At 35.6% G+C, this 16,172-nt stretch overlaps 1 non-coding gene across 1 annotated transcript; it reads left to right on the forward strand.

Moving 5' to 3' along the window:
- Positions 1–15,086: 15,086 nt before the first annotated feature.
- Positions 15,087–15,222, forward strand: LOC145285433 (U4 spliceosomal RNA). The gene has a single exon (XR_013869059.1). It is a non-coding gene; the product is annotated as a U4 spliceosomal RNA (small nuclear RNA).
- The last annotated feature ends 950 nt before the right edge of the window (positions 15,223–16,172 follow it).

Genomic DNA, 16,172 nt, shown 5'->3' on the forward strand with positions numbered 1-16,172 from the left:
GAGTCACTGCCCATTGCTATTGGTGGTAGAGAAGGTTTCTTGTAATTATTGAAGGAAACCAGTTTAGTCTTGGCAGTATTGAATGTGACCATCCATTATATATATATATATATATATATATATATATATATATATATATATATATATATATATAAACCTGAACGTCTCTGTGTGTGTGTGTGTGTGTGTCTGGTCACGAATAGGCTCCTATATGGTTGACTATTATAGAAAACTATATATAACATATAACGATAGAAGATGTACCGAGACACATGAATGGGTATGTTTGATCTGGCATAATGATGATTAATTAAAATTGTGGGGTCTGCTTACGCGCCTAGTCTACAAAGTATGGAAATAAAAAATTAAAAAATTAAAAAAAAAAAACGTTGACAATTTTTTTTTGATATAGATGTACATAATAATACTTTGATAAGTATGTTTTAACTTAAATAGGGACGGTATAATAAAATTGTGGGGTCTTCGTTCGCGCTTGGCCTCCATAGAATGGAAATAGGCACAAAATTTAATACAGACTTTTCATATCTATCTGCGTAAGTATAATTTGATAATTATGTTTCAGTTTGAAGAAATATGATATAATAAAATTATGGGCTGTTCGTTCGCACCTGACCTCCAAAGAATGGAAATATGTCACAAAGTTTAACAAGGTTTTTTTTTTTTTAAATATAGATCCTCAGAATATCGTGATAAGTGTTTCAGTGTGAACAAGTATGGTATAATAAATTATGGGGTTTATCTATTTTATTTTTACTTTCATCATATTTTGCTTTGGTTTTGATACCCCCAAATTTGAAGTTATCTCTTTACAACCTTTCCTTTTCATAACCTATCATACTTTCATAAATCAGAGTCCATTTTCTTTAACCCAGTCAACGACGGGTACTTTTGCTAGTATATATATATATATATATATATATATATATATATATATATATATATATATATATATATATATATATATATAACCCAATTAACCCTTATCCCCGAGTGGCCTTTGGATGTTGACTCACTGTTAAAAAATATTGATTCTATTCTTTCTTCATAGGTTAAAGTACTTTTACCGATTTTAAGGTTTACATGACAAAACGAGGCTGAAACGAGTATTTTTTTCCTCTAATCATTTCATAAGGTTGTTGCGGATTGTTTAATTCTCTCCCATTGCAAGAACTTAGACACCAGGGTCGGATCGGAAAATGGGATTGAGAAGTCAGCGCCCCGGAGGAGAGCCATTCTGGCTTGCAAAAATTACCTAGTCAGCTCCCTCGGCATTCCCAGGTACGGGCGCCTTAGGCGATTAGCAATAAACTAACCTCTTCTCAAAAGGCTTAAGAGGGTGAACCTCCTAGAACTGCACAGGACTAAAATTCCCACCACAAAATCAACAGGGATGGATCATTATAAGAATGGTCTTATCTCTGTTGATATTTGGGGTCCAGAATAAAAATCCCTAGCCGATTTAAGCAGAAAAACAAATGAATTAGTAATACACTACTACGGCGATTTTTGCTGAAAAATCCTTCGCGAATGAATCAGAAACCTCAATATATTTGGAGGAAATTCTTATTTTTGTTTGAGTGGTTCCAGGAACGCTCTGAACTGGAGCAATACATGTAAGATTACAATATTATATTTAGTAAGTGGTATATAGTAATTAAAAAATGCTCAATATCCTAGAGAGAGAGAGAGAGAGAGAGAGGGAGAGAAAGAGAGAAAGAAAGAACACTATGTTCAAATGTACCGTTGTGCTGGAGAAATAACTTATCTGCTTTTGTATGGTATAAGTGAAACCAAATTGCTCAATATCTTAGATAGAACAACCTCATTATCTGTGAAGCACAATGAAGAAAGATAGCAATCGGACTTTCTACAAAACAAAGGATAGGTTGATTGACAAAATTGAACTGATGTGTAGGTTTCTCGAAGAGCAATTCGAAGGCCGTATGCTCTTGGTTCAGAATTTGACAATAAATCAATTATTAGCCATATATCATGTATTATTAGCCAGATATCATGTATTTTCTTTTTTAAAATGCGTCAAATTTATCCCGAACACACGCACGTACGCGCTCGCATATACACACACATACACACACACCCATGCACACACACACACGCACACACATATACATTTATATCTATCTATCTATCTATCTATCTATCTATCTCTCTATATGTGTGTGTGTGTGTGTGTGTGTGCGTGTGTGTGTGTGTGTGTGTGTGTGTGTGTGAAAGTATATATTTTAGCGTATTTTGTATTCTTTATATAGATATATATATATATATATATATATATATATATATATATATATATATATATATATACCAACTTTTTTAAAGCGGAAGCTCGATGATTGTTAAAATTCTGAAAATATAATATTTAGATTTGTCAAGCAATCTATAAGAAACCATCGGTATATCATGCTTAAGATTGTAATATTATTTCTTCGGTCTATCATGCTTAAGTTTGAAATCACATTTTGTTTAGTTTGGTGCGCTTAAGTTTGAAATAGCGTTTCATTAATCTAGCATGCTTAAGTTTGAAATAGTATTTTATTTAGTCTGTGGTGCATAAGTTTGAAATAGCGTTTCTTTGGTCTGTTGCGCTTAAGTTTGAAATAGTGTTTCTTTTGTATTTCATGCTTACGCTTCAAAAAGCGTTTTGTATTGTTTGTCGTATCTAAGTTTCAGATCCAATTTTGTTTGGGGTTACACACTTAAATTTGAAATATCGTTGTATTGAGGTTGTCACGCTTAAGTTTAAAGTAACATTTTACATTTACGTTTGAAATAGCATTTTTATAGGCTGACACGCTTTAGTTTGCCATCTTCCATCTGCTACAATTAAGATTAAGATAGCATATATTTTAGTTTACATGCTATATTTGAAATAGCTTTTTTGTTTTTGTTTTTACGTTTAACTTTGAAATGGCGTTTTCTTTAGTTTGTCCAGTTTTAAACAGTGACTGCAAACGGTTATTTATTTTCCTCCCATGGCGGAGAGATCTGACACAAAAGCCGGAAAGAGAGCTGGAAGGGCAAGCGCCCTGAAAGAAGAGCCCTGGCCTGAAAAAATGTCTAGGCAGATACGTCGGTATTCTCCGGTAGAAGCGCTTCAGGCAATTAAAAATAGACCAACGCCTTCTCAAACGGAGAAACAAAGCCTGGGAGATGGGCCTCCTAGAACGACACAGGACCAGCAAGTTACAGCAGTCACCATCGAAAAGGTTATTTTAAAAATGGCGTACACTCATTTTGCTTTGGTGCCGACAGCTGAAGGCACTCGAGAATAAAGATTAATAAAGTTGTTGGTTGGTGATGAGCAACACTACGAGCGGATTGAAAAGGGTGGGCGAAATGATCAGAATTTGATTGTTTAAACGAACGGTTCGACAAGAATTTGTTAGCAATGGACTTGAAAACGACCATATTATTTATTTACTTGCTCTCCAACGACAATGTTGTTCGACAGAATGACGGTTTGTATTGTAGAGAATATCCATCTCGCGAAAAATGAGCGAATTAGAAATCTACGAAGTTTTTTTTTTTTTTTTTTTTTTTTACTGATGTACAACCCAAACAAGGCATACCGTCACTTGGGTGTAAGGAGCTATTATTTGTACCATGCTTAGGAAAGATTAACAAGATATTGATTTACATTACATTTAAAATTCTGTATATCAGTACAGTCAGGGAAGCAGGTAGCAGGAAGGGAATTCCAAAGACTAGCTGTTCGAGGGAAGAAACTATTGGCGTAGAACACCTTTTGGCATTTAGGGACCTTAACAGTGAAGAGGTGTGATTTTGTTGCTAAGCGGGTTTGTTAAGGAGGCACAAGTACAACGAGTTCATCAGAGCACATTTCATTAAACTACTTGTAAAACAGGCGCAAGGATGCAACATTGCGGCGATGGGGCAGAGGTTGGAGCTTAGTTGATAAAGCGGATCTATTAAATTAAAGACTCTTCTTTTTTGATCCTGCCCAAGAGTGAGAGACTAGCAATAGATGCACCAGCCCAGATATTTCAGATTGAAATCATATTTTCCTCGTTAAATGCGTAGACTGAGTGGGCGCATCTTCCGAAGGGATCCGTGTTTGTTAAACGTCGTCCAGCGATCGAGATTACAGCAAATCGCCGTAGTTGTTGACACGGCAATAATAGCGTCGTTGTCGACGATGTCCGTAAAGCGGTGTTTCCAATGCCTCAAGGCGGACAAAAAATATATCTGACAAACTCGGCCATATTGTAAACGAATCGTTTAGATGCTTGAAGGCTGGGGCATTTTTCTACCGAGCGGGGAGGGGGGTGGACAAACGAAAGGAGAGAAGCTGTCATACGATGACAAGTTCTTTAGACAATTCGCCTCATCTTTATGAAAGGATGTTGGTGTAGACTTCTGTCCTGAGGGACGCAGTAGTGTCGGCTGTAATTGTAACAAGGTTTACACAACACACAGTCTGTTTATTATCGCCCTCTCCCAAGATGAACGATTTTTATTCTTATTTTATTTCTTTATTCTTTTATTTATACATTGCTCCTATTTATTTTACGAGGGCAAAGTTAGACATAAGGTCAGTTTTTAATGCGTGGAAAATCCAGCTCCCCAAAAGGGCGCTCTATTATTTTATTATTGGGATCATTTGAGATGAGTAATTTGTATATTTATTTATTTGTTTGCGGACTATTATCCTCATCTTTATAGTTGTTGTTTCACGACGTTTCGGCCAGCTATTCCTCTGACCTTCGTCAGGTTGTTAATCGTGACGGGTTGTGCAGTTGATAGAGACGCTTCCAGGTGAGCATTGTCTGAATATAGCGGTTTCAATTCTACCCAAAGCCGGCCAGAGGATTAGTTGACCCAAACGTGGCGAGATGACAACACCTATAGAAGGCAGTAATCACTGAAGATACAGTTAAGAGACTCAGCATTCCTATCCCGTTGCGGTTAACCACTTGACGAAGGCCAGAGGAATACTTGGCCGAAACGTCGGGAAACAAAAATTATGAAATATAAATAAATAAATAAATAAATAAAGAGCGCTCTAGATAGAAAAAAAATCCTCAGTAGAGAAAGATTTCTCCGTCACTGACCTAGGACACTTCGTTCCTAATCCATTCGCGAATAACAAGGTTGGCACAGATCTATTCTAATAAAGACGTATTCGTGTCTGTTTGTTCAGAATTTAATTAATGTATACAAAAAGGTACACTATTTCACAAATTTATTTTCGTTCTGATAAAAAAATACATATATTATTGATTCAATACAAATATACATTCGGTGAGTAAGATCCTTTGCATGTAACATTAAATAAAATCTATTTTAAATAATTATCTCGATGTTATTAATTGTTTGTCTTTCTAAGTAATTATTTCAATTCGGAGACAAAATATAACATCATGCCAAAAGATAGTCTCACTGAACTTAAAGCAAATTTTATAATGGAGATAAATAAGGAATATCTGCCTTAATCACGATTAAAATGCTAGTTTTATTTTGGTGTCTTTAACTCCCCTCCCCCATTTTTGCTGATGAGGAGACTATGTTTTAAAGGAAAAACTTTTGTCAAATTATTGTCAATTCTTATTCTCAATTTCAATAAAATGAACATCGTTTCCGAAACGATCGTACAATCGAGTTGATTTTTTTTTTATTTTTTATTCACAATTATGAATCGTTTTACTCAATATTAATATAATTCTAGGATACCTATACCTACTGAGCTTATTATATATCTAAAGTACAATGCGCACTGTTTTATTTTAAAAGTATTAATACATTTACTAATGCATTAAAATAAACTCTCCTCTTTAGACTACAGGTCTAATTCCCTCTAAATATATATATATATATATATATATATATATATATATATATATATATATATACATCTTCGATTTATAACAAATGCCATTCCCAAATATACTACGTATATTAAGGACCTGAAAGATAATATATTCCCAGCAAAAACTTTTACCACAACCGCATTTAACTTTCCTTTTTATCTCCGTGTGTTTCACCTCGAACAGAATTTCCACTAACAGAAGTTATTCTCAAGAACTTCTTACCTGTGCAATATATTACCACGGGATTGCTTCCCTGTAACGCACGACATAGTCGCCTTCAAATGTATTGTCAATACATACTTGTCATAAACAATTTTCATAAGTAATCACATTTTATTTACTCTATTCAGCATTCAATCATCTCATAATATTCTTCAGCATTTAATTGACAATTAATCAACCTCATTAACCGTTATTATGGAGTCAGTCTTGAGAAGTGATTACTCATTTGTAAGAATATCTCTTCACTACTATTATATAAAAGGAACTTTGTCTGTGTGTATTCGTTCCCCATGGGCTTTAAAACGGCTGAAATTTCACGAAGTTTTTTTTACAAAGAAATCAATACTTATCAAGGCTCAGAGGTCACTCGAGGATAAGGGTTAAAGAGTATACAGTGGTCAAAAGGACAATATCATAGTAATCGTTAGAAATGTAAATTTGGTAAATTGGATTACTTAAGGGGAATGGCTCATCAAGAACTTGTTTACATTGGACTCGAAGACGGCCATATTGTAGTCAACCGGAAAGCAGGTAAACGGAATAGAGTTCCACGGGCGTGCAGTTCGAAGAAAGAAACTTTGTTCATGGAATCTACGTTTAGGTTTAGGCACTGATAAAGAGTGGGGGGAATTATTGATAGTATTTACAACCAAACGAGTGTTTCTCATGAAAGTTTGGGGAGGGGGAACCATAGATTGGAGCTCAGGCGAGCACTTTCCATGAAAATAACAATAACACAGAGACAGGCTCGCAACATCTCTTCTGTGAGAAAGAGGCTGCAGAGAAAACAAAAGGACATCCCCCACAAGGCTACGAAATCTGTTTTGAACTCTGTCAAGGCAGTATAAGAACTTCCTAGCAGCTCCTGGCCAGATGTGACAGCAATACTCCTTCGATGTACCTGGTTCTTATATAGGTAGAGAATTGCATCATAAGGTAGACTTTATGCATCTGGCAGTGCTCTTTAGGTAGGGTTTGTATCGGGATGTCTTTGATGTATCGATGATCGATAACCGAAATAATCCGATGAAAAAAAGGAACAAGCGATTAGGACCAAAGTTAACACCTTACACAGCCTAACATCACAAGTGCATTTGGAAATTTTATTACCGCACAAGCAGAAAGGCTAGACATATAAAATCAGCAGTAGGTTGTTTTATATGACAGGTGCGCGTTGAGTGTTTGTGTTTAAAGCAAAATTGCGAAATGGCATTTTCATTTTAAACTTTAATTCAAGCAATTATCACTGCATAAGCAGTAAGACCAAGCATATCAAATCAATAGTAGGTTCTTTGATATAACAGTGGCGCGTTTGAAATTAATGTTTCTGTTTAGAGCACAGCTAAAACGTGATACTTCACTTTTGTATTTTTAACTTTGATTCAAGCCATTATATATAAAAATAATTTTATAACATCAACAATAGGTTCTCTACAGTGCAATATAGATTATAATGTATTGTGGCCTATGTCAGTAATGTACTGTAGGCTAAGTGAAGTTTCATCGCAGTGGACCGCGGTGGGTTCCTAATTAGAGTGGGCTTTCAATAGATTTGATTAAAAAATGGGCGATTTAACCGATTTCGATGACAATAAAAATGTGGGAGTTTGAAACATCCGTCGATCATCATTGAATCCAAGGCAATGTTGGGTATCCTACTTGTAATAAATAATTTTTCCCCCTAATATTATGTGATTCGGCATTTAATGACACGATGTGCAATAAAAACCAATTTAACAATTACAAGACGCCTCTCCAACCCCCTATATCCATGACAAATAGCACCCTACCTGAAAATTCTACTTTCAAACTCCTTGGCCTAACATTTGCGGGCAATATGAACTGCAACAAATACATAGAGGACATTGCAAAGGCTGCAAAGAAGATGGGTTCTCTCTATCGAGCTAGAAGATTTCTCACCCATGAGAGTATCCTGTACCTTTACAAGGCCACCATTCGCCCATGTATGGAATGTTGTTGCCACATCTGCGCTGATGCATCTACCACTAGTCTCTCCCTCTTAGATAAAGTCCAAAAAAGAGTTGTCAATCTAATCGGTCCCACTTTATCAACTAAGCTCCAGCCCCTGTCTCATCGCCGCAATGTTGAATCACTGTGTCTGTTTTACAAATATTTTAATGGAATGTGTTCTGATGAACTCGTTTCACTTGTACCCTCTCGACGTACATATCCCCGACAAACCCGATTAGCAATAAGATCTCACCCCTTCATTGTTGTTGTCCCCAAATTCCAGAAAACTTTCTATTCTAACAGTTTCGCCCCTTGAACAGCTAGACTTTAGAATTCTCTTCCTGCTCCCAACTGCCTGCTGCCTGCTTCCCTGGTTGTACTGATATGCAGAAGTTAAAATGTAATGTAAACAAATATCTTGTTAATCTTTCCTAGACATGACTCCAAATAGTAGCCCCTTACGTCCAAGTGGCGATGTGCTTTGTAAGGGGTGAACCTGAGTAAAAAAAAATAAATAAAATAAAAATAAATAAATAAAAATAACAAAAAAAAAATAAAAATAAATAAAACATAACAATATCGTAATTTTATTTTGAGGTGTTTATTTCTTGTTCTTTTGGAAATGGGACATCTTTGGTTGTTTTCTTCTTTTTTTTGAAACAGAAAATATTGTACTGGCCGACATTTTAAAAGTTGCATGTATAAATAATACATCCAGCGATTTCGGGATCATTCGCTTGATTGATCTCGAAGCGACAAAACGTTTTTTGGTCTTTCCGAATTCAAAACAGGCATATAAAAATTTAATAACCCGTACAACCTGATGCATTAGTCACAGTTTTATACATTTGAAAACGAATCAGAGTAACAACACCTTATTGACCATTTAACAATTCTAAATTTATTTGAAAAGTAAATTTGAATTTCAGTCAGCATCAACACCGTTTAGAGCCCGAAAGTTGCACCACTAGTTCGCTTGAATTCAGTTTTCACTTCAGCTGAAAAGGGTGTAAATTTGAAATATACACCCGTTTCCACCCAATCATCTCACATAAAATCGAACCCTTTCATCTAACAGATTGCGGATGCACATATGCAAATACACACGAAACGCGAAATCGTAACCGCAAGGAAAAAGATTAAAGAAAAGGAGAGAAAGAGCACGTTAGAGGGACGGTCATGTCAGAGACGTGCGTGACGTAACAGCCGTAACGAAAAGTCACACGTGGCGGGAGAATGACGAAATAAATTTTATTATTACAAAACTCGCCAATCTTTCACAATAAACACCCGTCTGGCTGAAACCACTGTCAGTAATTTTCCCCACTCTTTATCTGTGCCTAAATCAAAACGTAGATTCCATGAGCAGAGCTTCTTTCTTAGAAGTGCACAACTATGGAACTCTCTTCCGTTTGCCTGTTTCCCACCTGACTACAACCTGGATATCTTCAAGTCCAACATAAACAAATTCCTGACAAACCGCCGCCTTAAGTAAGACACTCTATCAAATCTCCAATACTAACGATTACTACGATACTATCCCATTGATTAATGTACACGCAATAACCCTCATCCCCGAGTGGCTTCCGGGCCTTGATAAGTGGTGTCCTCCATGTAAAATAAAAGAGAAGTCACCCATGGCGGAGAATGATGAAATAAATGTCATTTTTACAAAAAAAAAGAAGAAGAAGAAGTCGAGTTATTCCTTGTGCAATGTTCCTTGCGACGCACTCTGCTACAACGTGTTGGGTTTACGTATGTAAAAATGTGTAACGTTACACTCCTACTCACAATATGGTAGTGACAACGCTACCCGGTTAATAAAACTAGTGTGTAGGATGAATTAATATCAGTATCTGTCGTCCTCTTGAGGTTTTTACCTATGTGTATGCAGCAAAAAAGACGTATCAGTCTCAAAACTGTAAAAAACGTGAATATAATAATATGGCTTCTGCACATGCGCAGCCGCTATGCATATTTGTGTTCTCGCATGAGTTAAACCTTCCGCAACTTCGTATGCCACTATTAGACTGATTTTTTGAGTATAAAGACTAAATACATATGTTATAATATTAAATAACATGAATACTTTACAGAATTAATAACGCAGTATGAAGACACATAATTGTTACCGATATAATAATAACATAGTTTGATTTGAATCAAATAGTAATCAAATAATTATATGGACTACAGATTTAAGATAGTAACTGAAACTACTGTCTTTTACATTTTGTTGTGGTTCTTGAGATATTCTAAACCTTTATTATTCTGAGATTAAAGCAGTACAATCTTTAAATTAAGCACTTATATATAACTAGCCTGGGCGCACGGCGTTGCCCGGGTGTTTGGAGGTGTGTGTTGAGCCCCCCCCCAAAAAGTGGTAGTAAACAGAGAGATTCGAACCTGTACCGCAAAAGAGGAAAAGAACGTGAAAAAAACGTGACGTCTTTGCTGTTGCGTCCATCGCAAAACCGGAAGTGGCGAGGTTAAAATTAAGGCTAATCAATCGACCAGAGGGATGACTTTCGAAAATATCGGCGAAAAAAGCGACCCCTTCTTGTAGAAAAGTGCCCAGTAGATGGTGAAGGAATTAATGTTTTAACCAATTTTTCGATATTTATCGTCCGAAGGATTGAGCTTCCAAACGATACCGATCTCGTGAAAATCTGTCTCCTCCGTCGAAAGTTTTAGGCATACATACATAGATAAATACATACATACATGATTGCAACGTCTTTTCAGACGAGTTCCACTCCCTCAGACACTTAAAGTCCATGAGCCCAAAAATGACTCTTTTTTTTAGTCCTACTGGTGAATTCACACGCTCAAGCAGGAATGACACTGAAGACGATCATGGAGATCAATTATTACATGCTTCCAGCATTTCAAGCCTCCACGTGTCACAACTTTTCCATCGCCACAGGACCACTTTTATAGACAAATGTCTGAGGGAGTATCTATACACAGATGATGTTACAGAGTCTTAGCTTTGTACGACAGCTAAGTCTCTCTCTTTCGGTTCAAAATGTTGAGATCCAGCAACAAGCAAGAGCAAGATAGCCAGCAACAAGTTAAACTGCAGGCCAGCTTAATGCGGGTACTGGTCTCCTGCTTTATGATTTTTTATATCAGAGATTTGCTTCTCCTAGAAAGGTTGCCTTCACCATGGCTTACAGGAGTCCTTTCCACCCGAACACACATACACACACACAAACACACACGGTACTAGTTGGCCGTCGACCCCGAAAAACGGTTCATTCGCCCTTTGGAAGGTCTTGTTTTTAATCCTTCAGGGAGACTAGCCACTCTCCTCACCAAACAAGTCTGGTGGTGGAACCAGTTTAGTCGCCGGTGATCCGACCATGAGGCAGGTAGTACTGCGTTACATGGTACCAGTAGCATATGACATGACCTGACATTACATACATACATACATACATTGAAACAGACAGATTAGATTTATATTATAGATTTGATGCAGCTTTCGTATTTATTACTACCAAGCCAATTCTCTATTGAATATTATATTGTATCTAATATATAGTACTGATTTCAAAAGTTAATAACAAAAAAGTGACTTAGATGCATACAGCTAGAATTGAATTGAAAACAAAACATTTGGCGCTCCATCATGTTTCATACCGTTGTAGCTATCGAAAGATAGATAGGAAAGATTTGATATTAAACGACTTGAAGATATGAATTGAATTTGGGCATGCGCAGAAAGAAAGAGATATATCGGCAAGTCATTTCAACTTACCGGTACATTTCTGTTCGTGTTATTTATCCACCCAAATAAAGATGTAATCATCCTTGTTGTATGATTTTTATTTCCTGGTAAATTTAATGTTATGTGATCAGTAGTTTAAGAGTTTATCGGTTAAATATTTACACGCATACACACAGAACTGTTATGTTTATATAGAAGAAGATATTATATTGTAGTTAATACATAGTACTGATTTTAAAAGTTAAAAAATGATGTCTTGGGGGGGCATCAGTTAGAATCGAAAGCCAAACATTTAGCGCTCCAGTCGCGTTCCCTACCGATGCAGCTATCGAGAGATAGGTAAAAATGATTTAATATTAAACAGGTTGAACGTATGAATGAATTTGCGCATGCACAAAAGTAATAGAAATATGTCGGTAAGTGGAAATAAACAGTTTGCATTCAACTCTGCCAATATATGTCTGTACGCGTTATTCATTCATCCAAACAAAGATTTTACTTGTTATAATCCACCCTTGGTGTATGGTTACTATTTTCCTGTTAATTTCAGTGTTATGTGGCCAGTAGTTTAATAGTTTATCGGTTAAATATTTACACACAGACAGATATATACATGCACATTACCTACTGTTTTATTTTTATAGATATACTAGCATTTCAGCCCGGCGTTGCGCGGTCAATTTTTTTAAAGTTTGACCTCTATTATGACCCCTTAACATTTATTGTTTGGGGCTCAAATAAAGTTAATAAGTTAGAGCCATCTCCAAGGAACCTATATCTAAAATTTCAAGTGTTTAGACCCAAAATTGTCGTAGGAATTTGGTAGAGTTCTCAAAGGTCAAATCGTTGAACTTTGACCCCTTAACAGCCAAATTTCTGGCCGAAAACCGATCACATCGACTTTCCCAAATCTCAGTAACCTGTATATCAAATTTCGAGTCTGTAGACTGAAAACTGACAGAGTTATTGCGAAGGAAAATGCACACAGACAGACACACACACAGACACGTTCACTTTTATAGATATACTAGCATAGGCGCCCGGCGTTGCCCGGGTGTTTGAATGTGTATGTTGAGCAAAAAAAAGTGGTAGTAGGAAGGCAGGCAGGCTCGAACCCGTACCGCAAAGGAGGAAAAGAAAGGAGTAAAACCTAATGTTTATGCTGTTACAACCACTGTCAAACCGGAATCGACTTTTTAAAATGAAGGCTAGACAATCTAAAGGAGAGGATAACTTTCAAAAATATCGGCGAAAAAGTAACCCCCCCTGTAGAAAAGTGCCTAGTTGAAGGGGAAGATATTAATGTTTTTCGCCAATTTTTCGATATTTGTCGTATGAAAGATCGAACTTAGTAAAATCCGTCGCCTCTATTGAAAGTTTAAGGCAGACATGCAAACATACATACATACATACATACATACATACATTTATATATTGGTAACTAAAATTTTCGACCCAAACTGATGAAAAAGCTTGCCCTATCTCTGAATACCCTTTATGTCAAATTTCAAATATTTAGACCAGAAAGTGTCTGAGTAATTTGAAAGAGACCGCAGAGGCCAATTTTTTTAAAACTTTGACCCCTATTATGACCCCTTGAAATTTATTGTTTTGGACTCAAATCAAGTTATTAAGTTAGATACATGTCCAAGGAACCTATATCTAAAATTTCAAGTGCGTAGACCCAAAATTGTCGTAGGAGTTTGGTAGAGTTCTCAAAGGCCAAATCGTTGAACTTTGACCTCCTAATCGCCAAATTTCTGGCCAAAAACTGATCACATCGATTTTCCCAAATATCAGTAACCTGTATATCAAATTTCGAGTCTGTAGACTAAAAATTAACAGAGTTATTGTGTAGGGAAATATACACAGACAGAACGACACTTTCACTTATATATATATATATATATATAGATAGATAGATAGATAGATAGACTAGCAGGACGCCGGGCGATGGTCGCTCGTAAAATACATACATACACATAGCCCTTGAGCCCCTGGAAGGGCATAGGCCATCTACAACTTTGTAGATGCTTTTGTAGCGAGGAGTTCTTTTTACAGGGTGAGGGTGCTGGCCCCACGTTCAACCTTCCCAGAAGGTAGATACAGCGCCTAGCCTTCCCAAATGGTCACTCATCTGGTACCTGCCAGGCTCAACGTTGCTTAACTTCGGTGATCTGGCGAGAACCGGTGTGTCAACGTGATTGTGTTGTACGGTCGTAAAATACGTATAAATATTATATTTTAATTAACGCAAAATTCTTATTTATTATAAACAGAAATACCGTAGGCATTTAATGTAATGGTAAATACATTTAAAAAAAACGAAGTAAAAAAAAAAAAATAACAGACAGCAACTGAGATATGTGTATTATGTTTTTTTCTAAACAGTTCACATTTTGTAAGTAAAAAAAAAAAAATACCCGAGTTGAGATCGAAACCATCACTTAAAAAGTTGAGGCAAGTACGATAACCATTAAGCCAGCTTTACATTATCTGAAAAGGCGTTTTTAAACCTACTTATTCTAAGCATAATGTGACCGATTCACGCATGCGCATTCGTGAAACAATTGGTAAAGAGATAAAAATCCGATGAACCCTTAGCAACCTTTTTTTTTGCCTGGATGAAAACGGATTAAAAGTTTTCAACATGTCTGAATACCCTATATACAAAATTTCAAGTTCGTAAATCAAAACATCATTGAGTATATAGGTCGAGAAATGCCCCTACACATTCACACATTCTCACTTTTATAGACATATAGATTAAAGAAAACACCACTACCAAGAACAAACAAATGGAATAACAGATGAATCTGCATCAGAGATATAAACTTCTTTTTGGAGATTCGATGATTTGAAAATTTAACTAAAGAAATACATATTTTATATAAATAAAAATATTTCTTTATCTGCAAAATTTATATGAATACCAATGAAAGTTGTTTTTATATATCATTAAGAATTTCGTCACAAAAACAAGGAAATAACTATCCACGTGCATCCTTTAAAATTAAAAAAAAAAAAACTGACAAGGGCAGATAACTATGTAACCTTAATAATTATCTATCACTACAAAAGAAATTATCATTTTAAAATAACTTAAAAGCATGAATGCAAGTAAATACGATGGCTAAACATTTACTAATACTTACAGAGTAGTGTGTGTTAGGGTAAAATAAAGGTGTTTAATTAATTGAATTAATTTATAAACAAAAACATTATGATAGGAGCGATGAGTGTATTTGATCAACGCAGATATATGTATAGACTCCAGCGGTACGGCGATCGTCTTCGCGCAGAGGCGGTACCATAGCCAATGAGGATTTTCCGAGGCGTGGTTATTGCTAATTGAAAACTATTCCCAATACCCCGCGATGGCAAACTCTGGTTTCCAATCGCAATTTCTGAACACCTCTGACGAGGTGACAAATGCAAGTTAACAACAGACGAATTATAGTACTAAAACGCTGCGGATCTATTTTGCTTGCATTAGCACAAGTTGACCGCAAGTCATTAAAATAGCAGAAAACAAGCGCAAGGCTTGATATGACTTCACTAAGGACTAAAATTTATAACTTCGGAAATAATGAAAGAACAAAACGATAAACAAACAATATAGATTAAAGAAGTGTGATATATATATATATATATATATATATATATATATATATATAGTAATGTGATTGACAATTTAAAATTCAAATTAGAATTAAAAATTAAAAATCTGTTTCATAAGAAGGAACAACAACAAAGGCAATAATTTGTACGATCGTTTCGGAAACGATGTTTTTATTGTGATAGACATTAAGCCACGGACAATAATTTTGACATGTATTTTTTAAAAAAAAGTCTCCTCATCAGCAAAAGTATTGGGTTTTTTTTTTTAAATATATGTAAAAGACCCCATAAATAAACCTAGCATTTTTCAGTAAGGCAGATGTATCTGGAAAAAATTAAAATAAAAAGGAAAATATTCACTGTATAAGCAAATTAATATGGGTAGAGGATAAAAAATAAAAATAGAATAAAATTATAAATCTGAATTTGGTTTAAATATAAGGGTTATAATAAATATATTTTTACTACTGACCCTGTCCATGTGTTTTAGGTTACTACTTTGTTTGGATTTTAGAAGTTTTCCTATTCTTCTGGGGCATTCCTTTCCAATTTTATATTTAATTTCTATAGCTGTTATGGTGTCTGCTTCCAGAACTCCCAAATATTTATATATATATATTATGTTAATTTAGTGCCCTCATCTCTGTTTAGTTGGGGAATACCATGCCTTTAGTAATCTCCACCCCTTCTCATGATCACCAGAGCGCACTTTTCCATAGCGAATTTCATTCGGATATCTTAGCTGAAGATTTTGT

This window comes from Euprymna scolopes, chromosome 9, assembly GCF_053919585.1.
Source record: "Euprymna scolopes isolate OS-2025 chromosome 9, ASM5391958v1, whole genome shotgun sequence".
Lineage (NCBI taxonomy): Eukaryota > Metazoa > Mollusca > Cephalopoda > Sepiida > Sepiolidae > Euprymna > Euprymna scolopes.